The 26,140-nt window shown below is 39.0% G+C and overlaps 1 protein-coding gene across 2 annotated transcripts in view; it reads right to left on the reverse strand.

The window, feature by feature from the left end:
* The window catches only part of LOC136579657 (caM kinase-like vesicle-associated protein), a 134,622-nt gene that overhangs the window by 106,190 nt on the left and 2,292 nt on the right, over positions 1-26,140 (reverse strand). Inside the window, exon 1 of one of the 2 annotated variants that reach the window (XM_066579702.1) lies at positions 8,863-8,957. The exons of the other annotated variant lie outside the window; for it this stretch is intronic. The gene's annotated coding sequence lies outside the window, so the exon portion shown is untranslated. Of the gene's footprint in view, positions 1-8,862; positions 8,958-26,140 lie in introns of those variants that run through there. 2 annotated transcript variants of the gene reach the window in all.

A 26,140-nucleotide genomic window follows, 5' to 3' on the forward strand; every position in this document is an offset into this window, starting at 1 on the left:
TTAGATTCACTCCTCACACTGCAAAAAAACAACCAAACGCCAGGGGCAATGAGGCCTGTATCCCTCACGGCCTGCGGTATAACAGTCATGGTTTTTGAATTCTTCCTCACTGGTCTCCCACCAGCTAGGCAACCACAGCTGCTAAGGCATAGAAGGAGATGGATGCAATGAGCAGAAGGGCATGCTAACATGTGGAAATACTTGGCCTGGAATGAATTAAATATTACTAATATGTGTATGGCAAATCTCAGGAGCAGTGAGGACATACTGCATGTCTTATAATACTCACCTAGCAGCAGGCGTTTGGGTCCCTTGCACTGGTCTCAGTCACTGCTGCAGACTTCCATGTCCTCCAGCACGTTGAAAGAGCAGTTTTTCCTGGTACCGGGACTTGAATACTCTGCCCCCAGCAAGCTAATGCTCTGATTGGTTAATCGAGCGCCACGTCAGCCACTCAGAGCCAGCGCCCGATTAACCAATCACAGCCATCCATTGAATGACATCATTGAATGGCTATGATTGGTTAATTGAATGATGGCTTTCAGTGGCTGACATGGCGCTCAATTAACCAATTACATCATTAGCTTGCTGGAGATGGGGTATTCAAGCTCCGCTACCAGGAAGAGCTGTCCTGTTGGCGTGCCAAAGAACACGGAAGCCTGCAGCAGTGACGGAGGCCAGCACGACGGACCCGAATGCTTATTCTCGGGGGGTGGGGGGATTTTATATTTCAAGCACCCTCCCCCCTCCCAAATATCAGGGAAGAGCTTATTATCGGGGAAACACAGTAGGTTGAGCCCCTCTGGCAGTGATTCTGGCCTCCAGTCTTCTTGGAGATGATGCCACAAGGTTTGCCCCGCTGGAGTTGGGGATTTTCTGCCTTCTGTCAGGTTGGATGGGGGCCGTCTGTGGACAGCCATTGTCAGTTCTCTCCAGAAATGTCCCATTGGGTTCAGAGCTCTGACTGGGCCACTCAAGGACATTCACACAGTTGTCCCCACTCCTGGGTGGTCTTGGCTGGGGTCTTAAGGTCATTGTCTTGTTGGAAGGTGACCCTTCTGACCGGTCCAAGGTCCCTTGTGTTCTGGATGAGGTGGTCATTATCTCTGTACTTTACTCGATTAAGATTTCCATTCACCCTGACCGGTCTCCCATCCCCCATCATGATGCTCCACCACCAGACTTCACTGTAGAGATGGTATTGAGTAGGTGATGAGCGGCGCCTGGTTTCCACCCACGCTGACCGGTCTCCTCTCCCCCATCATGATGCTCCACCACCAGACTTCGCTGTAGAGATGGTATTGAGTAGGTGATGAGCGGCGCCTGGTTTCCACCCACGCTGACCGGTCTCCCCTCCCCCAGCATGATGCTCCATCACCAGGCTTCACTGTAGGGAATAGTATTGGGATGGTGATGACCGGCACCTTATTTCCTCCAGACAGAATGCTTCGAGGCCAGAAAGTTCCATCTTGGTGTCATCAGAGCAGGGAATGTTTTTTCTCGCAGTCTGAGGGTTCTTTGGGGGCCTTTTTGGTAACTCCAGGAGGCTTTCATGTCTGTTACTGAGGAGGCTTCAGAAGACCCTTTTCCCCCTTAGTTTAGTGGGGGAATCAGCAGCTTTAGAAGAGTCCTGGTTGTTTTCCCATGTAAGTATCATGGGGGCCGCTGGCCTCTTGGTTGCCTCTCTTACCGAGGTCCTTCTCCCCCTTAGTTTGAGGGGTTGGCGGCTCTAGGAAGAGTCCTGGTTGTTCTCCCATGTAAGTATTATGGGGGCTGCTGGGCTCTTGGTCACCTGTCTTACCACGATCCTTCTCCCCCTTAGATTGGTGGGTCGGCGGCTCTAGGAAAAGTCCTGGTTGTTCTTCCATGTAAGTATTATGGGGGCCGCTGGCCTCTTGGTCGCCTCTCTTACCGAGGTCCTTCTCCCCCTTAGTTTGAGGAGTTGGTGGCTCTAGAAAGAGTCCTAGTTGTTCTTCCATGTAAGTATTATGGGGGCCGCTGGGCTCTTGGTCATCTGTCTTACCAAGACCCTTCTCCCCCTTAGTTTGGAGGGTCGGCGGCTCTAGGAAGAGTCATGGCTGTTCTCCCATGTAAGTATTATGGGCACCGATGGGCTCTTGGTCATTTGTCTTACCAAGACCCTTTTCCCCCTTAGTTTGGTGGGTCGGCGGCTCTAGGAAAAGTTCTGATTGTTCTTCCATGTAAGTATTATGGAGTCCGCTGGGCTCTTGGTCACCTCTCTTACAAGACCCTTCTCCCCCTTAGTTTGGTGGGTCGGTGGCTCTAGGAAGAGTCCTGGCTGTTCTCCAATGTAAGTATTAAGGGGTCCGCTGGGCTCTTGGGAAATTTCAGGGCAGCAGAAATATTTTTGTAGCTTCTCCAGATCTGAGCCTCCACACAATCCTGTCTCTGAGCTCTACAGGCAGTTCTGTCCACCTCATGGCTCGGTTTTGGCTCTGATATGCATTGTGAGCAGTGGGACCTTTATATAGAGGGAGGGTCTTATGTTCAATCAGCTGAATTTACCATCGGTGACTCCAATCAGAAGAGACCCTTCAGAGATAATCCAGAGAAATTGAGGACTCCAAAGCTGCAAGTGTCATACCAGGGGGTGTCAAAGCAAAATGGGAGATAAATAATAATAATCTTTATTTGTGTAGCGCCAACTTATTCCGCATTGCTTAATTTTCATTAAAAACAAACAAAAAAAAGGTACAAAGATTTCTACCGATCTGTTGTCACTTTGTCATTATGGGGTTCTGAGTGCAGAATGAGGGGAACACAGCATAACATGTAAGACATTGAGGGTGGGGGAGGGGCTCTCCGGGCGCACAGTACATACATATATATACTGCTGACGTTCCAATTCCCACTTGCTCTAATTAGCTGGATGTTTGCAGCTCCAGTTGAAGAGAAGCTTTGCTCTTACATTCATGATTTACAGTAAGTCATGGGGGAGCAATTAGTGAGTGCAGGACGGTCTCTCTGCCGCCACAAATGAACAACATTCCTCATCTAGAAATACACGCGGCATCATCTCACTATCTATAATTAGCGCCTCACAGGTTGGAGACGCTGCCAAACGTGGGGACAGGAATCAGCAGCAGCATCGTCTAACACGTCCCCCAATAATAAGCCAAACATCAGCATCGAGAACCAAACACTGGAACAGGAAGGAGCCGCTTATCAGCAGACGCCCGTCATGTCCATCACATACAATACCGCTACTCACAAGTCAGCGTCTACTACCGCAAAGATCACGTGTGTCAAAATAGGATGAAATCCATCTAATTCCTCCATAAGAATCATCAACACAACATTATGCACCAGCGGAGGATCAGCGTAGATAACACTGTGCACTAAACAGGAAACGGTATAATAGTAGTTATATTCTTGTACATAGGGGGCAGTATTATAGCACTTATATTCTTGTACATAGGAGAGCAGTATTATAGTAGTTATATTCTTGTACATAGGGGGCAGTATTATAGTAATTATATTCTTGTACATAGGAGGCAGTATTATAGTAGTAATATTCTTGTACATAGGTGGCAGTATTATAGTAGTTATATTCTTGTACATAGAGGGCAGTATTATAGTAGTTATATTCTTGTACATAGGGGGCAGTATTATAGTAGTTATATTCTTGTACATAGGAGGCAGTATTATAGTAGTAATATTCTTGTACATAGGTGGCAGTATTATAGTAGTTATATTCTTGTACATAGAGGGCAGTATTATAGTAGTTATATTCTTGTACATAGGGGGCAGTATTATAGTAGTTATATTCTTGTACATAGGGAGCAGTATTATAGTAGTTATATTCTTGTACATAGGGGGCAGTATTATAGTAGTTATATTCTTGTACATAGGGGGCAGTATTGTTGTAGTTATATTCTTGTACATAGGGGGCAGTATTATAGTAGTTATATTCTTGTACATAGGAGCAGTATTATAGTAGTTATATTCTTGTACATAGGGGGCAGTATTATAGTAGTTATATTCTTGTACATAGGAGGCAGTATTATAGTAGTTATATTCTTGTACATAGGGGGCAGTATTATAGTAGTTATATTATTGTACATAGGGGGCAGTATTATAGTAGTTATATTCTTGTATATAGGGGGCAGTATTATAGTAGTTATATTCTTGTACATAGGGGGCAGTATTATAGTAGTTATATTCTTGTACATAGGAGCAGTATTATAGTAGTTATATTCTTGTACATAGGCAGCAGTATTATAGTAGTTATATTCTTGTACATAGGGGCAGTATTATAGTAGTTATATTCTTGTACATAGGGGCAGTATTATAGTAGTTATATTCTTGTACATAGGGGGCAGTATTATAGTAGTTATATTCTTGTACATAGGGGGCAGTATTATAGTAGTTATATTCTTGTACATAGGAGGCAGTATTATAGTAGTTATATTCTTGTACATAGGCAGCAGTATTATAGTAGTTATATTCTTGTACATAGGGGCAGTATTATAGTAGTTATATTCTTGTACATAGGGGCAGTATTATAGTAGTTATATTCTTGTACATAGGGGGCAGTATTATAGTAGTTATATTCTTGTACATAGGGGGCAGTATTATAGTAGTTATATTCTTGTACATAGGGGCAGTATTATAGTAGTTATATTCTTGTACATAGGGGGCAGTATTATAGTAGTTATATTCTTGTACATAGGAGGCAGTATTATAGTAGTTATATTCTTGTACATAGGAGGCAGTATTATAGTAGTTATATTCTTGTACATAGGGGGCAGTATTATAGTAGTTATATTCTTGTACATAGGGGGCAGTATTATAGTAGTTATATTCTTGTACATAGGGGGCAGTATTATAGTAGTTATATTCTTGTACATAGGGGGCAGTATTATAGTAGTTATATTCTTGTACATAGGGGGCAGTATTATAGTAGTTATATTCTTGTACATAGGGGGCAGTATTACAGTAGTTATATTCTTGTACATAGGGGGCAGTATTATAGTAGTTATATTCTTGTACATAGGGGGCAGTATTATAGTAGTTATATTCTTGTACATAGGGGGCAGTATTATAGTAGTTATATTCTTGTACATAGGGGGCAGTATTATAGTAGTTATATTCTTGTACATAGGGGGCAGTATTATAGTAGTTATATTCTTGTACATAGGGCGCAGTATTATAGTAGTTATATTGTACATAGGAGGCAATATTATAGTAGTTATATTCTTGTACATAGGAGGCAGTATTATAGTAGTTATATTCTTCTACATAGGAGGCAGTATTATAGTAGTTATATTCTTGTACATAGGAGCAGTATTATAGTAGTTATATTCATGTACATAGGGGGGCAGTATTATAGTAGTTATATTCTTGTACATAGGGGGCCGTATTATGGTAGTTATATTCTTGTACATAGGAGCAGTATTATAGTAGTTATATTCTTGTACATACGGGGCAGTATTATAGTAGTTATATTCTTGTACATAGGAGCAGTATTATAGTAGTTATATTCTTGTACATAGGGGGCAGTATTATAGTAGTTATATTCTTGTACATAGGAGCAGTATTATAGTAGTTAAATTCTTGTACATAGGGGGCAGTATTATAGTAGTTATATTCTTGTACATAGGGGGCAGTATTATAGTAGTTATATTCTTGTACATAGGAGCAGTATTATAGTAGTTATATTCTTGTACATAGGGGCAGTGTTATAGTAGTTATATTTTGGTATATAGGAGGCAGTATTATAGTAGTGATATTCTTGTACATAGGGGGCAGTATTATAGTAGTTATATTCTTGTACATACGGGGCAGTATTATAGTAGTTATATTCTTGTACATAGGGACAGCATTATAGTAGTTATATTCTTGTACATAGGGGGCAGTATTATAGTAGTTATATTCTTGTACATAGGGGCAGTATTATAGTAGTTATATTGTACATAGGGGGCAGCATTATAGTAGTTATATACTTGTACATAGGGGGCAGTATTATAGTAGTTATATTCTTGTACATAGTGGGCAGTATTATAGTAGTTATATTCTTGTACATAGGGGCAGTATTATAGTAGTTATACTCTTGTACATAGGAGCAGTATTATAGTAGTTATATTCTTGTACATAGGGGCAGTATTATAGTAGTTATACTCTTGTACATAGGAGCAGTATTATAGTAGTTATATTCTTGTACATAGGGACAGCATTATAGTAGTAATATTCTTCTACATAGGAGGCAGTATTATAGTAGTTATATTCTTGTACATAGTGGGCAGTATTATAGTAGTTATATTCTTGTACATAGGGGGCAGTATTATAGTAGTTATATTCTTGTACATAGGGGGCAGTATTATAGTAGTTATATTCTTGTACATAGGGGGCCGTATTATAGCAGTTATATTCTTGTACATAGCGGCAGTATAATAGTAGTTATATTCTTGTACATAGCGGCAGTATAATAGTAGTTATATTCTTGTACATAGGGGGCAGTATTATAGCACTTATATTCTTGTACATAGGGGGCCGTATTATAGCAGTTATATTCTTGTACATAGCGGCAGTATAATAGTAGTTATATTCTTGTACATAGGGAGCAGTATTATAGTAGTTATATTCTTGTACATAGGGGGCAGTATTATAGTAGTTATATTCTTGTACATAGGGGGCAGTATTATAGTAGTTATATTCTTGTATATAGGGGGCAGTATTATGGTAGTTATATTCTCTTACATAGGGGCAGTATTATAGCAGTTATATTCTTGTACGTAGGTGGCAGTATTATAGTAGTTATATTCTTGTACATAGGAGCAGTATTATAGTAGTTATATTCTTGTACATAGGGGGCCATATTATAGTAGTTATATTCTTGTACATAGGAGGCAGTATTATAGTAGTTATATTCTTGTACATAGGGGGCAGTATTATAGTAGTTATATTCTTGTACATAGGGGGCAGTATTATAGTAGTTATATTCTTGTACATAGGGGCAGTTTTATAGTAGTTATATTCTTGTACATAGGGGGCAGCATTAGAGTAGTCATATTCTTGTACATAGGGGGCAGTATTATAGTAGTTATATTCTTGTACATAGGGGGCAGCATTAGAGTAGTCATATTCTTGTACATAGGAGCAGTATTATAGTAGTTATATTCTTGTACATAGGGGGCAGTATTATAGTAGTTATATTCTATAGGGGGCAGTATTATAGTAGTTATATTCTTGTACATAGGAGGCAGTATTATAGTAGTTATATTCTTGTACATAGGGGGCAGTATTATAGTAGTTATATTCTTGTACATAGGGGGCCGTATTATAGTAGTTATATTCTTGTACATAGGGGGCCGTATTATAGTAGTTATATTCTTGTACACAGGGGGCAGTATTATAGTAGTTATATTCTTGTACATAGGGGGCAGTATTATAGTAGTTATATTCTATAGGGGGCAGTATTATAGTAGTTATATTCTTGTACATAGGAGGCAGTATTATAGTAGTTATATTCTTGTACATAGGGGGCAGTATTATAGTAGTTATATTCTTGTACATAGGGGGCCGTATTATAGTAGTTATATTCTTGTACACAGGGGGCAGTATTATAGTAGTTATATTCTTGTACACAGGGGGCAGTATTATAGTAGTTATATTCTTGTACATAGGGGGCAGTATTATAGTAGTTATATTCTTGTACATAGGGGGCAGTATTATAGTAGTTATATTCTTGTACATAGGGGGCCGTATAATAGTAGTTATATTCTTGTACACAGGGGGCAGTATTATAGTAGCTATATTCTTGTACACAGGGGGCAGTATTATAGTAGTTATATTCTTGTACATAGGGGGCAGTATTATAGTAGTTTGTTTGTCGTACACGGGGAGTGCAATTAATGTTTTCCATTGGAGAATGTGATACATTAGGGCCCAGTCCTTGGTTTGGGGAATCCTTAGTCTCTTCCATTAGAGAAGGGGATTTCTTCCGGCCAATCCCTAGATAGGGTTTCATTGTGAAGTTCCCTCAGCATTCTGCATTTCAGGAGGGGACCTTTTATGTCCCAGGCCTAGGTGTGGATTCTTTGTGAAATGCCGTTAGCACTGTCCATTTGAGAAAGGGGCTCATTAGGGCTCAGCTGTAAATGGGGATCCTCTATAAAGTGCCATCAGCATCCTCGATCAGAGAAGGAGATGCATTAGGGCCCTTATCATCCTCCATTGAGCTGCTGTGCACATTTGCTTGATAGCCACAGCTGTCTCCTGACTGGAGAGTCTATCTAGGCCGCAGTTCATAGGAGATGCGGAGGGCCCTTCACAGCGGTGTCCCACCCTTATGACACTTGTGATTGTCATATTATTAGGTGGCAGTGTGATATTCTTGTCCCCAACTCCTCCTGTCTGCTATGAGGGTAGGATATCTCTGATATGATATTATTGCATTAACCCTTTCTGTCCCAGCCGGGTTCAATAATATTCATTGGGATGTGCTACTAGCGTTTTATGCTTTTCTTTTCCCTCACTAACAAATTAGCCAGTGGTCACAGGAAATACTGAGAAGTGGAGTCCTCCATTCAGGCGAGTACACAGCGGCCCAAACTGCGTGCCCCCAGACCACCGCGGGAGAATTACAGGCTTATGGCTCATCTGTGGGGCGTAGACAGCATAGAACTATATCTCCAGAATCGGGATCCAATGGGCCCTCTTCCATCCCTGTGAGGCTGAGGTGAAGATCTGCTAAACTAGTAATCTCTCCCATGCCGCGTTTTGTGTCTCTAATTAGATAAAATCACGCCATGAAATATGGTGGCCATCGCTTCGCTCTAGGACTCTCCAGAGATTGCCAGAATATTAAATTACATATTCTTTCTGAAGGTTCTTGCATACCTTGGATGAGCTCAAGGAAAACCTCACCAACATTATCCACAGCACTACAGTTGAAGAGCTGCAGGCAGTATCAGCCAACGTTGCAATGAGCCAAGAGGTGCATAGAAGTGAATAGAGAGCACTTGCAGAATCTTTTGCAGAAAGCGCTTGCTTGTTCTTCCTGCTGCAGTATTGTCAGAGGCGGGCTACTTTTCTGTGGCCCAGGCATCACCCCGTTCTGTCTGGTGAGACTCACATAGAGAAAGTGTGTGATGTACAGTATGGTCCCTCAACGTTCTGATCATCACTCATCCTCTGCACCCCCCGACTATAATAATGACCGTAGTCCTCATCCCTTCTGTATGATATCCTGTCACTCATCATCTGTCTCCGGCAGAACATGGCCCTCGGGGGCCGATGACACTCTGTAGAACCGGATCTATCTGCCAGAAGCGTGTTACCAACCATCTCCACATCATCTTCTTCCCCGACAATAACGCATCTCCTTCCCGGTTGCGCCCTTTCATGCTTCGCCCTCAGGTCTGTGAAGGAGCCGCTGAGAGCCGGGGGCGGCGGGGAGCCATGCGATAACCGTGGAAGCGCAGATATAGCATCTAATAAAGCCCTGAAATCTGGATGAAACCTGCAGGAAAATATCCCCAGCGAGGAGCTCAGGAAACCACAAAGCGTTCTGGGAGGCAGAGCGGCGGGTTCAAAGCGTCCGGCCGCTACAAAGAGCCAGGAGGGAGATGAAAGCCGAGACGCCGGCGGATATTTATAGGCGGCGTTCCACGCGGTGGAGAGCTCGGTTAATGGTTTGTTAGCAGCTGGCTTTGTTTTGGCGCTATATCTCCGCTTGCTTTACTAAAGTGACACCTGGGCCAGTGAAGACAGTTTCACAATGCAAACTGAAGCACACAAATATTAACGAGCGGGCGCCGTACCTCACCTGCTAACCTCACGGCTTCTGGCAGCCATCTTGGAAGTGATGGAGAACCGTCCCCCGGCCGTCTATAAACGGGTGGTTTTCTCATGCGAGTTTTGCCGGACGCACGGAGCGTACATGAAAACTGAAGCTCCCTGGCTTTATAGACAAGCGGTTTCCTGGCGCAAGAACTGCACAATGTCGTTTTTTTCTGCGGCATCGCATATAATTCCGCCATTCTTCGCTGCGGGCAGTTAACTATCGCGCTGGCAGGACTTCGCACGTACTTATCAGTTCCGCACAAGCAGGATACGATTTTTACATTGCCCCGAATGACACAATGTGCCGTTTCCACCCGCACTGCAACGCGTTTTTCTCGTAAGGGCACGTTGCACGCACGCATTGCGATACGGATGCACACCGCACGCAGCTAGTGCCGGGCTTTGGCTGTATTTTCACAGGAAATCACACGATTTCTGTGCAGTTGCGCGATGCACAGAACGTCCGCGATCGATTAACCCCATGTTTCCAATGGGTTCATTTGCGCAGACGTTTTTCCTCTGACGGACGCTGCCAGACGGAAACTTTGCAGAAAATCCCATTTTTTTTTTTTTTGCAATATAGCAGAAAATCATCTGATTCCTTCCTATGGGCGAGTTAATAATCGCATCACATGAAACTTGCGACATTTGCATATGAGGCTCACACATACCGGCGTGTCTGTATTTATGTCTGGGTTTATGGACATCGCAGTCACCGGGGTAGATGCGGCCTTATGGGGCTTTTCCAATTACACGAGGGTGGGAGGGGGGAGGAGTCGGGGTACTTCCTGTCCGCCCCACGACCGTAATAAGATTCGCCGTCTGCAGCGACACGAATCGCTGGCAGTTTGCAGGTAATAACATAAACATGTAGAATCCTGCAGTGCGACTTCATCTCTAGTTAATACAATTTTAGCCTCACCTAAATAGGTCATCAGCTCCCAAAATAGGGTGGAGCCTGTAAAAATAGGGCATATGTTATAAATAAGAATGGGCGGGTCCAGCTGTGCAGTGGGTGGAGCTTAGCTTTTCGGATTCTAATCGAGTAGATTAGCAGAGTGATAAGACGCGACATGTCGGCGCCCCCTCGCTGGCGGTGGACGCCCCCACGATGTGTGACAGGTGCTCGCGGAGAGCGCTGCCTGACATTGCCGCAGGCTGAATGAATTCATTAGGTGATGAAAGTGACATCTCCAAACATCAGGAAATTAATTCATGGCAGATAATTGCAGGAGGAGAGAAGGAGCGAAAGATCCCGAATACTACAGAGAGCTGCCGGAGTGCGAGAAAAGCTCCAAGAATAAAGGGGAACACATTACAGAAGATGGGGAGATAAAAAGAGCATATATCTATCTCCTATCTATCTATCTATCTATCTCATATCTGTCTATCTCTCTCCTATCTATCTATCTATCTATCTCCTATCTATTATCTATCTATCTCATATCTATCTCCTATCTATCTATCTATCTATCTCCTATCTATCTATCTCCTATCTATTATCTATCTATCTATCTCCTATCTATCTATCTCACATCTATCTCCTATCTATCTATCTCCTATCTATTATCTATCTATCTATCTATTATCTATCTATCTCCTATCTATCTATCTATCTATCTCATATCTATCTATCTCCTATCTATTATCTATTTATCTATCTCCTATCTATCTCCTATCTATCTCCTATCTATCTCCTATCTATTATCTATCTATCTATCTCCTATCTATCTATCTATCTATATATCTATCTATCTATCTCCTATCTATCTCCTATCTATTATCTATCTATCTATCTCCTATCTATCTATCTATCTATCTATATATCTATCTATCTATCTATCTCCTATCTATTATCTATCTATCTCCTATCTATCTATCTATCTATCTATCTCATATCTATCTCCTATCTATCTATCTATCTATCTCCTATCTATTATCTATCTATCTATCTCCTATCTATCTATCTATCTCATATCTATCTATCTATCTATCTCCTATCTATCTATCTATCTCATATCTATCTCCTATCTATCTATCTATCTATCTCATATCTATCTATCTCATATCTATCTATCTATCTCCTATCTATCTCATATCTATCTCATATCTATCTATCTATCTCCTATCTATCTCATAACTATCTATCAATCTATCTCCTATCTATCTATCTCATATCTATCTATCTATCTATCTCCTATCTATCTATCTCATATCTATCTATCTATCTATTATCTATCTATCTCTCTCCTATCTATCTATATGATATCTATCTATCTCCTATCTCTCTATCTCATATCTATCCATCTCATATCTATCCATCTCATATCTATCCATCTCATATCTATCTATCTATCTGATATCTATCTATCTATCTAATATCTATCTATTGATCTACCTATCTATCTGATATCTATCTATCTCCTATCTATCTCATATCTATGTATCTCATATCTATCTATCTATCTATCTATCTATCTATCTGTCTATCTCCGATCTATCTATCTATCTTATATCTATCTCCTATCTATCTATCTATCTCCTATCTATCTATCTCATATCTATCTCCTATCTATTATCTATCTCCTATCTATCTATCTCCTATCTATCTATCTATCTCATATCTATCTATCTATCTATCTCCTATCTATTATCTATCTATCTATCTCCTATCTATCTATCTCCTATCTATCTATCTCCTATCTGTCTATCTATCTATCTATCTCATATCTATGTATCTCATATCTATCTATCTCCTATCTATCTCATATCTATTTATCTATCTATCTCATATCTATCTATCTCCTATCTATCTATCTCATATCTATCTATCTATCTCCTATCTATCCATCACATATCTATCTATCCATCTCATAACTATCCATCTATCTGATATCTATCTATCTCCTATCTATCTATCTCATATCTACCTATCTATCTCATATCTATCTATCTCATATCTATCCATCTCATATCTATCTATTATCTATCTAGCTCTCTCCTATCTATCTATCTGATATCTATCTCTCTATCTCATATCTATCTGATATCTATTGATCTATCTCTCTATCTATCTCCTATCTCTCTATCTAATATCTCTCCATCTCATATATATCTATTATCTATCTCCTATCTCTCTATCTAATATCTCTCTATCTAATATCTATCTCATATCTATCTATCTGCTATCTATCTATCTCATATCTATCTATTATCTATCTATCTCATATCTGTCTATCTATCATATATCTATCTACCTATCTCATATCTATCTATCTATCTCCTATCTATCTATCTTATATCTATCTCCTATCTATCTATCTCATATCTATCTATCCCATATCTATCTATCTAATATCTATCTATCTCCTATCTATCTATCTCATATCTATCTCATATTTATCTATCTCATATTTATCTATCTCCTATCTATCTATCTCTCTCCTATCTATCTATCTTATATCTCTCTCCTATCTATCTATCTCATATCTATCTATCTCCTATCTATCTCATATCTATCTATCTATCTGATATCTATCTATTATCTATCTATCTCTCTCCTATCTATCTATATGATATCTATCTATCTCCTATCTCATATCTATCCATCTCATATCTATCTATCTCCTATCTATCTCATATCTATCTATCTATCTATCTATCTCATATCTATCTATCTCCTATCTATCTCATATCTATCTATCTATCTGATATCTATCTATTATCTATCTATCTCTCTCCTATCTATCTATATGATATCTATCTATCTCCTATCTCATATCTATCCATCTCATATCTATCTATCTATCTGATATCTATCTATCTATCTGATATCTATCTATCTATCTATCTATCTGATATCTATCTATCGATCTACCTATCTATCTGATATCTATCTATCTTCTATCTATCTCATATCTATGTATCTCATATCTATCTCCTATCTATCTCATATCTATCTCATATCTATCTATTAGATATCTATCTATCTCCTATATATCTATCTCCTATCTCTCCATCTCATATCTATCCATCTCATATCTATCCATCTTATATCTATCCATCTCATATCTATCCATCTCATATCTATCTATCTATCTGATATCTATCTATCGATCTACCTATCTGATATCTATCTCATATCTATGTATCTCATATCTATCTCCTATCTATCTATCTCATATCTATCTATCTCATATCAATCTATCTATCCATCTCATATCTATCTATTATCTATCTATCTCCTATCTCTCTATCTCATATCTATCCATCTCATATCTATCCATCACATATCTATCTATCCATCTCATAACTATCCATCTATCTGATATCTATCTATCTCCTATCTATCTATCTCATATCTACCTATCTATCTCATATCTATCTATCTCATATCTATCCATCTCATATCTATCTATTATCTATCTAGCTCTCTCCTATCTATCTATCTGATATCTATCTCTCTATCTCATATCTATCTGATATCTATTGATCTATCTCTCTATCTATCTCCTATCTCTCTATCTAATATCTCTCCATCTCATATATATCTATTATCTATCTCCTATCTCTCTATCTAATATCTCTCTATCTAATATCTATCTCATATCTATCTATCTGCTATCTATCTATCTCATATCTATCTATTATCTATCTATCTCATATCTGTCTATCTATCATATATCTATCTACCTATCTCATATCTATCTATCTATCTCCTATCTATCTATCTTATATCTATCTCCTATCTATCTATCTCATATCTATCTATCCCATATCTATCTATCTAATATCTATCTATCTCCTATCTATCTATCTCATATCTATCTCATATTTATCTATCTCATATTTATCTATCTCCTATCTATCTATCTCTCTCCTATCTATCTATCTTATATCTCTCTCCTATCTATCTATCTCATATCTATCTATCTCCTATCTATCTCATATCTATCTATCTATCTGATATCTATCTATTATCTATCTATCTCTCTCCTATCTATCTATATGATATCTATCTATCTCCTATCTCATATCTATCCATCTCATATCTATCTATCTATCTGATATCTATCTATCTATCTGATATCTATCTATCTATCTATCTATCTGATATCTATCTATCGATCTACCTATCTATCTGATATCTATCTATCTTCTATCTATCTCATATCTATGTATCTCATATCTATCTCCTATCTATCTCATATCTATCTCATATCTATCTATTAGATATCTATCTATCTCCTATATATCTATCTCCTATCTCTCCATCTCATATCTATCCATCTCATATCTATCCATCTTATATCTATCCATCTCATATCTATCCATCTCATATCTATCTATCTATCTGATATCTATCTATCGATCTACCTATCTGATATCTATCTCATATCTATGTATCTCATATCTATCTCCTATCTATCTATCTCATATCTATCTATCTCATATCAATCTATCTATCCATCTCATATCTATCTATTATCTATCTATCTCCTATCTCTCTATCTCATATCTATCCATCTCATATCTATCCATCACATATCTATCCATCACATATCTATTTATCCATCTCATATCTATCTATCCATCTCATATCTATCCATCTATCTGATATCTATCTATCTCCTATCTATCTCCTATCTATCTCATATCTACCTATCTATCTATCTATCTATCTCATATCTATCCATCTCATATCTATCTATTATCTATCTATCTCTCTCCTATCTATCTATCTGATATATATCTCTCTATCTCATATCTATCTATCTGATATCTATTGATCTATCTCTCTATCTATCTCCTATCTCTCTATCTAATATCTCTCCATCTCATATCTATCAATTATCTATCTCCTATCTCTCTATCTAATATCTCTCTATCTAATATCTATCTCATATCTATCTGCTATCTATCTATCTCATATCTATCTATTATCTATCTATCTATCTCATATCTGTCTATCTATCATATATCTATCTACCTATCTATCTATCTCCTATCTATCTATCTATCTATCTTATATCTATCTCCTATCTATCTATCTCATATCTATCTATCTATCTCATATCTATCTATCCCATATCTATCTATCTAATATCTATCTATCTCCTATCTATCTATCTCATATCTATCTATCTCCTATCTATCTCCTATCTATCTCATATCTATCTATCTCATATCTATCTATTATCTATCTATCTCTCTCCTATCTATCTATATGATATCTATCTATCTATCTCCTATCTCTCTATCTCATATCTATCCATCTGATATCTATCTATCTATCTATCTGATATCTATCTATCGATCTACCTATCTATCTGATATCAATCTATCTATCTATCTCATATCTATGTATCTCATATCTATCTCATATCTATCTATCTCCTATCTATCTATTAGATATCTATCTATCTATCTATCTATCTATCTCCTATGTCTCCATCTCATATCTATCCATCTCATATCTATCCATCTATCTATCTGATATCTATCCATCTATCTATCTGATATCTATCTATCTATCTGATATCTATCTATCTCCTATCTATCTCATATCTACCTATCTATCTCATATCTACCTATCTATCTCATATCTATCCATCTCATATCTATCCATCTCATATCTATCCATCTCATATCTATCCATCTTATATCTATCTATCTGATATCTATCTATCTATCTGATATCTATCGATCTATCTATCTGATATATATCTATCTCCTATCTATCTCATATCTACCTATCTATCTCCTATCTCTCTATCTCATATCTATCTCCAATCAATCTATCTATCTCATATCTATCTCCTATCTATTTATCTATCTATCTATCTCATATCTATCCATCTCATATCTATCTATTATCTATCTCCTGTCTATCTCCTATCACTCTATTAGAGATGAACGAACGTGCTCGGTAAGGGCGATTTCGCAATCGAGCACCGCGATTTTCGAGTACTTCACTACTCGGGTGAAAAGTACTCGGGTGCGCTGTGGGGTGGGCGGTTGCAGAGGGGAGTGGGGGGTAGCAGCGGGGAACAGGAGGGAGCCCTCTCTCTCTCCCTCTCCCCCCCACTCCCCGCTGCAACCCCCTGCTCACCCACAGCGCCCCTGAGTACTTTTCACCCGAGTAGTGAAGTACTCGAAAATCGCGGTACTCGATTGCGAAATCGCCCTTACCGAGTACGTTCGCTCATCTCTACTCTCTATCTAATATCTCTCTATCTAATAGCTATCTCATATCTATCTGCTATCTATCTATCTCATTTCTATCTCATATCTATCCATCTCCTATCTATCTATTATCTATCTATCTCATATCTATCTATCTATTATCTATCTATCTCCTATCTATCTATTATCTATCTATCTCATATCTATCTATCTATTATCTATCTATCTCCTATCTATCTATCTATCCCCTATCCATCTCATATCTATCCATCTCATATCTATCATCTATCTATCTATTATCTATCTATCTATCCCCTATCTATCTATCTCATATCTATCCATTATCTATCTATCTATCTCCTATCTCTCTATCTAATATCTCTCTATCTCCTATCTATCTATCTAATATCTCTCTATCTCTCTCCTATCTATCTATCTCCTATCTATCCATCTCATATCTATCCATCTCATATCTATCCATCTCATATCTATCCATCTCATGTCTATCTATTCTCATGTCTATCCATCTCATGTCTATCCATCTCATATCTATCTATCTAACTGATATCTATCTATCTGTCTCCTATCTCTCTATCTAATATCTCTCTACCTATTTCCTATCAATCTATCTATCTCATATCTATCTATTATCTATCTATCTATCTATCTCATATCTGTCTATCTATCATATATCTATCTACCTATCTATCTATCTCCTATCTATCTATCTATCTATCTATCTATCTTATATCTATCTCCTATCTATCTATCTATCTATCTATTATCTATCTATCTCCTATCTATCTATCTATCCCCTATCCATCTCATATCTATCCATCTCATATCTATCATCTATCTATCTATTATCTATCTATCTATCCCCTATCTATCTATCTCATATCTATCCATTATCTATCCATTATCTATCTATCTATTTATCTCCTATTTCTCTATCTAATATCTCTCTATCTCCTATCTATCTATCTAATATCTCTCTATCTCTCTCCTATCTATCTATCTCCTATCTATCCATCTCATATCTATCCATCTCATATCTATCTATCTATCTGATATCTATCTATCTATCTATCTGATATCTATCTATCTATCTGATATCTATCTATCGATCTACCTATCTATCTGATATCTATCTGTCTATCTCATATCTATGTATCTCATATCTATCTCCTATCTATCTATCTCATATCTATCTATTAGATATCTATCTCCTATCTATCTATCTATCTATTTATCTATCGATCTATCTCCTATATCTCCATCTCATATCTATCCATCTCATATCTATCCATCTTATATCTATCTATCTAATATCTATCAATCTATCTATCTGATATCTATCTATCTCCTATCTATCTCATATCTACCTATCTATCTCATATCTATCCATCTCATATCTATCTATTATCTATCTATCTCCTATCTATCTCTCTCCTATCTATCTATCTCCTATCTCTCTATCTAATATCTCTCCATCTAATATCTCTCCATCTCATATCTCTCCATCTCATATCTATCCATCTCATATCTATCCATCTCATATCTATCCATCTCATATCTATCTATCTGATATCTATTGATCTATCTATCTGCTATCTCTCTATCTAATATCTCTCTATCTCATATCTATCTATCTCCTATCTATCTCATATCTATCTATCTATCTATCTCATATCTATCTATTATCTATCTATCTATCTCCTATCTCTCTATCTATCTCATATCTATCTATCTATCTATCTATCTAATATCTATCTATTACATATCTATCTATCTCATATCTATCTATTATCTATCTATCTATCTCCTATCTCTCTATCTCCTATCTATCTATCTATCTCCTATCTATTTATCTCCTATCTATCTATCTATCTCCTATCTATCTATCTATCTCCTATCTATCTATCTCCAATCAATCTATCTATCTCATATCTATCTCCTATCTATTTATCTATCTCCTATCTATTTATCTATCCATCTATCTCCTATCTATCTATCTATCTATCTATCTATCTCCTATCTCTCTATCTATCTCATATCTATCTATCTATCTCCAATCCATCTATCTATCTCATATCTATCTCCTATCTATTTATCTATCTCCTATCTATTTATCTATCCATCTATCTCCTATCTATCTATCTCCTATCTCTCTATCTATCTCCTATCTATCTATCTATCTATCTCCTATCTATTTATCTATCTCCTATCTATTTATCTATCTATCTATCTCCTATCTATCTATCTATCTCATATCTATCTATTATCTGTCTCCTGTCTATCTCCTATCTCTCTATTAGAGATGAGCGAACGTGCTCGGTAAGGGCGATTTCGCAATCGAGCACCGCGATTTTCGAGTACTTCACTACTCGGGTGAAAAGTACTCGGGTGCGCTGTGGGGTGGGCGGTTGCAGAGGGGAGTGGGGGGTAGCAGCGGGGAACAGGAGGGAGCCCTCTCTCTCTCCCTCTCCCCCCCACTCCCCGCTGCAACCCCCTGCTCACCCACAGCGCCCCTGAGTACTTTTCACCCGAGTAGTGAAGTACTCGAAAATCGCGGTACTCGATTGCGAAATCGCCCTTACCGAGTACGTTCGCTCATCTCTACTCTCTATCTAATATCTCTCTATCTAATAGCTATCTCATATCTATCTATCTGCTATCTATCTATCTCATTTCTATCTCATATCTATCCATCTCCTATCTATCTATTATCTATCTATCTCATATCTATCTATCTATTATCTATCTATCTCCTATCTATCTATCTATCTATCCCCTATCCATCTCATATCTATCCATCTCATATCTATCATCTATCTATCTATTATCTATCTATCTATCCCCTATCTATCTATCTCATATCTATCTATCTCCTATCTATCTCATATCTATCTATCTCTCTCCTATCTATCTATCTATCTATCTATCTGCTATCTATCTATCTCATATCTATCTATCTCCTATCTATCTATCTCATTTCTATCTCATATCTATCCATCTCCTATCTATCTATTATCTATCTATCTCATATCTATCTATCTATTATATATCTATCTCCTATCTATCTATCTATCTATCTATCTATCTATTATCTATCTATCTCCTATCTATCTATCTATCCCCTATCCATCTCATATCTATCTATCTATCATCTATCTATCTATCCCCTATCTATCCATCTCATATCTATCCATCTCATATCTATCCATCTCATATCTATCCATCTCATATCTATCCATCTCATATCTATCCATCTCATGTCTATCCATCTCATGTCTATCCATCTCATATCTATCTAACTGATATCTATCTATCTGTCTCCTATCTCTCTATCTATTTCCTATCAATCTATCTCATATCTATCTGTCTATCTATCTCATATCTATTATCTATCTATCTCCTATCAATCTATCTATCTCATATCTATCTATCTATCCCATATCTATCTATTTATCTCACATCTATCCCATATCTATCTATCTATCTATCTCATATCTATCTATTTATCTCACATCTATCCCATATCTATCTATCTATCTATTATCTTTCTCCTATCTATCTTTCTCCTATCTATCTATCTATCTCCTCTCTATCTATCCATCTATCTCTCTAACTATCTCATATCTATCAATCTATCTCATATCTATCTCCTATCTATCTATATATCTATCTCATATCTATGTATCTCCTATCTATCTATCTATCTCCTATCTATCTATCTATCTATCTATCTCCAATCTATTTATCAGTCTATCTCCTATTTTCTATCTATCTCCTATTTATCTATCTATCCCCTGTCTATCTATCCCCTGTCTATCTTTCTCCTATCTATCTATCTATCTCCTATCTATTATCTATCTATCTCCTATCTATCTATCACATATCTATCTCGTATCTATCTATCTAATATCTATCTACCTCATATCTATCACTTATCTATCTATCTGCTATCTATCTATTATCTATTTATCTCCTATCAATCCATCTATCTCATATCTATCTATCTGTCTATCTCCTATCTATCTATTATCTATCTATCTCCTATCAATCATCTATTTCCTATCAATCTATCTATCTCATATCTATCTGTCTATCTATCTCATATCTATTATCTATCTATCTCACATCTATCCCATATCTATCTATCTCATATCTATGTCATATCTATCTCATATCTATCTCATATCCATCTATCTCATATCTATTATCTATCTTCTATCTCTCTATCTATCTATCTATCTCATATCTATCTGTCTATTTATCTATCTCATATCTATCTCATATCCATCTATCTCATATCTATTATCTATCTTCTATCTCTCTATCTATCTATCTATCTCATATCTATCTGTCTATTTATCTATCTCATATCTATTTATTTCACATCTATCCCATATCTATCTATGTCATATCCATCTATCTATCTCTCTCATATCCATCTATCTATCTATCTCTCTCATATCCATCTATCTATCTCATATCCATCTACCTCATATCTATCTATTATCTATCTCATATCTATCTATTGTCTATCTCTCTATCTCATATCTATCCCCTACCTATCTCCTATCTATTATCTATCTCCTCTCTATCTATCTCCTATCTATCTATCTGTATGTCTATCTCATATCTATCTATCAGTCTGTCTATCTATCTATCTCCTATCAATCTATTATCTATCTCCTATCTATCTATCTATCTATCTATTATCTATCTATTTATCTCACATCCATCCCACATCTATCTATCTATCTATCCATCTATGTCATATCCATCTATTATCTATCTCCTAACTATCCCATATCTATCTATCGATCTCCTATCTATCTATTTATCTATCTCATATCTATCTATTTATTTCACATCTATCCCATATCTATCTATCTCATATCCATCTATTATCTATCTCCTATCTATCTATTGTCTATCTCTCTATCTCCTATCTATCTATTGTCTATCTCTCTATCTCCTATCTATTATCTATTTATCTCCTCTATCTATCTCATATCTATCTATCTATCTGTCTATCTATCTCTTATCAATCTATCTATTATCTATCTCCTCTCTCTCTATCCCATATCTATCTATTTATCCCACATCTATCTATCTATCTATCTTTGTCATATCCATCTATTATCTATCTCCTATCTATTATCCTCTATCTATCTCTCTATCTATCTATCTCTTATCTATCTCATATCTATCTATCTATTTATCCCACATCTATCTATCTATCTTTGTCATATCCATCTATTATCTATCTATCTCCTATCTATCTCTTATCTATCTCATATCTATCTATTGTCTATCTCTCTATCTCATATCTATCTATCTCCTCTCTACCTCCTATCCATCTATCTCATATCCATCTATCCCATATTTATCCCACATCTATCTATCTCTGCCATATGTATCTATTATCTATCTCCTATCTATTATCTCCTATCTATCTCCTATCTATCTATCTCATATCATGTCTGTCTGCCTATCAGCCCCATACCTATTTATCTATCTATCTATCACCTATCTATGTCCTATGTATCCATCTAGCTATCTGGTATTTAACCAGGAGAAATGCAAAGTCCTACATCTGGGCAAGGAAAATGAAGAAAGCGCATACAGAATGGGAGGAATTGGGCTAAGCAGCAGCACATGTGAAAAAGACCTGGGTATACTAATAGATCATAGACTGAACATGAGTCAACAATGTGATGCAGCAGCCAAAAAGGCAAATACAATTCTGGGATGTATTAAGAGAAGCCTAGAGTCTAGATCACCTGAGGTCATTACCAGAGGCCGGACAGACATCTGGGATGATTTAGTGATCCTGCACTGAGCAGGGGGTTGGACCCGATGACCCCAGAGGACCTGATGACCCCGGAGGTCCCGATAACCATGGAGGACCCTTCCAACTCTACCATTCTATGATTTCTCTATGAGATAGATAGATAGATAGATAGATAGATAGATAGATAGATAGATAGATAGATAGATAGATAGATAGATAGATAGATAGATAGATAGATAGATAGACTAGCTGATAGGCCCGGCTTCGCCCGAGTTCATTTGGTACTGGTGTTTATCTGGTGTTCACACGGAAAATCTTATGAAGTCGTGGTTACTTTAGAGATACAGAGGAAAAACATATGTTCACCATTTTGCATAGTTCTCTGCGTTACCCAGGAAACACCACGGGGAGGTAACCATGTGACGGTTCCTTCATATAAAATGACATCAGGAAGTGAGAGAATTAGATTCCATACGTAAAATGTGGACGCTAATTTTTTTGCGCTTAGAATTGAATAATGGAGTTGGGACCCATTAGCTTTTCCTATTTATGACATAATCAATGCTCGTGCCAAATTTCAAGTTTCTATGACACCGGAAAGTGAGAAAATTACATTCCGCACGTAAAATTTGGACGCTAATTCTTTTGCGCATAGAATTGAATAATCGAGTTGGCACCCATTAGCTTTTCCTACTTATGACATATTCAATGCTCGTGCCAAATTTCACGTTTCTATGACATTGGGAAGTGAGTGATTTAGATTATGTACGTAAAATTTCGATGCCAATTCTTTTGCGCTAGAATTGAATAATCGAGTTGGGACCCAATTTCTTTTCCTATTTTGGAGATAATCTATGCTTTCGCCAAATTTCATGTTTCTACGACATCGGGAAGTTGGAGAACTTTTGGCGAGTCAGTCAGTGAGTGAGTGAGTGAGTGAGTGAGTGAGTCAGTGAGTGCTTTCAGCTTTATATATATAGATACATACATGGATATTAGATAGATATGGGGGCCACAGAGACGGGCCGCCACTAAGGGCCCTTATCAAGAGTTTGGTGCACATCATTCAACCTGCATAGCATCCCCAGGTGTCCCAGCTACCTGCAGAGCATCGCATAACCCATGTGCACCGAGAACTAGCAGAGCATCCCCAGGTGTCCAGCTACCTGCAGAGCATCGCATAACCCATGTGCACTGAGAACTAGCAGAGCATCCCCAGGTGTCTCAGCTACCTGCAGAGCATCGCATAACCCATGTGCACCGAGAACTAGCAGAGCATTCCCAGGTGTCCCAGCTACCAGCAGAGCATCGCATAACCCATGTGCACCAAGAACTAGCAGAGCATCCCCAGGTGTCCCAGCTACCTGCAGAGCATCGCATAACCCATGTGCACCGAGAAGTAGCAGAGCATCCCCAGGTGTCCCAGCTACCTGCAGAGCATCGCATAACCCATGTGCACCGAGAACTAGCAGAGCATCCCCAGGTGTCCCAGCTACCTGCAGAGCATCGCATAACCCATGTGCACCAAGAACTAGCAGAGCATCCCCAGGTGTCCCAGCTACCTGCAGAGCATCGCAGGTGTCCCAGCTACCTGCAGAGCATCGCATAACCCATGTGCACCAAGAACTAGCAGAGCATCCCCAGGTGTCCCAGCTACCTGCAGAGCATTGCATAACCCATGTGTACCGAGAACTAGCAGAGCATCCCAGGTGTCCAGCTACCTGCAGAGCATCGCATAACCCATGTGCACCAAGAACTAGCAGAGCATCCCCAGGTGTCCCAGCTCCCTGCAGAGCATCGCATAACCCATGTGCACCAAGAACTAGCAGAGCATCCCCAGGAGTCCAGCTACCTGCAGAGCATCGCAGGTGTCCCAGCTACCTGCAGAGCATCGCATAACCCATGTGCACCGAGAACTAGCAGAGCATCCCCAGGTGTCCCAGCTACCTGCAGAGCATCGCATAACCCATGTGCACCGAGAACTAGCAGAGCATCCCCAGGTGTCCCAGCTCCCTGCAGAGCATCGCATAACCCATGTGCACCGAGAACTAGCAGAGCATCCCCCGGTGTCCCAGCTCCCTGCAGAGCATCCCCCGGTGTCCCAGCTACCTGCAGAGCATCGCATAACCCATGTGCACCGAGAACTAGCAGAGCATCCCCAGGTGTCCCAGCTCCCTGCAGAGCATCGCATAACCCATGTGCACCAAGAACTAGCAGAGCATCCCCAGGTGTCCCAGCTACCTGCAGAGCATCGCATAACCCATGTGTACCGAGAACTAGCAGAACATCCCCAGGTGTCCAGCTACCTGCAGAGCATCGCATAACCCATGTGCACCAAGAACTAGCAGAGCATCCCCAGGTGTCCCAGCTCCCTGCAGAGCATCGCATAACCCATGTGCACCAAGAACTAGCAGAGCATCCCCAGGTGTCCAGCTACCTGCAGAGCATCGCATAACCCATGTGCACCAAGAACTAGCAGAACATCCCCAGGTGTCCAGCTACCTGCAGAGCATCGCATAACCCATGTGCACCAAGAACTAGCAGAGCATCCCCAGGTGTCCCAGCTACCTGCAGAGCATCGCATAACCCATGTGTACCGAGAACTAGCAGAGCATCCCCAGGTGTCCCAGCTAGCTGCAGAGCATCGCAGGTGTCCCAGCTACCTGCAGAGCATCGCATAACCCATGTGCACCAAGAACTAGCAGAGCATCCCCAGGTGTCCAGCTACCTGCAGAGCATCGCATAACCCATGTGCACCAAGAACTAGCAGAGCATCCCCAGGTGTCCAGCTACCTGCAGAGCATCGCATAACCCATGTGCACCGAGAACTAGCAGAGCATCCCCAGGTGTCCCAGCTACCTGCAGAGCATCGCATAACCCATGTGCACCGAGAACTAGCAGAGCATCCCAGGTGTCCAGCTCCCTGCAGAGCATCGCATAACCCATGTGCACCGAGAACTAGCAGAACATCCCCAGGTGTCCAGCTACCTGCAGAGCATCGCATAACCCATGTGCACCAAGAACTAGCAGAGCATCCCCAGGTGTCCCAGCTACCTGCAGAGCATCGCATAACCCATGTGCACCAAGAACTAGCAGAACATCCCCAGGTGTCCAGCTACCTGCAGAGCATCGCATAACCCATGTGCACTGAGAACTAGCAGAGCATCCCCAGGTGTTCCAGCTACCTGCAGAGCATCGCATAACCCATGTGCACCAAGAACTAGCAGAGCATCCCCAGGTGTCCCAGCTCCCTGCAGAGCATCGCATAACCCATGTGCACCAAGAACTAGCAGAGCATCCCCAGGTGTCCCAGCTACCTGCAGAGCATCCCCAGGTGTCCCA

The sequence above is a fragment of the Eleutherodactylus coqui genome, chromosome 10 (assembly GCF_035609145.1).
Source record: "Eleutherodactylus coqui strain aEleCoq1 chromosome 10, aEleCoq1.hap1, whole genome shotgun sequence".
NCBI classification, from domain to species: domain Eukaryota; kingdom Metazoa; phylum Chordata; class Amphibia; order Anura; family Eleutherodactylidae; genus Eleutherodactylus; species Eleutherodactylus coqui.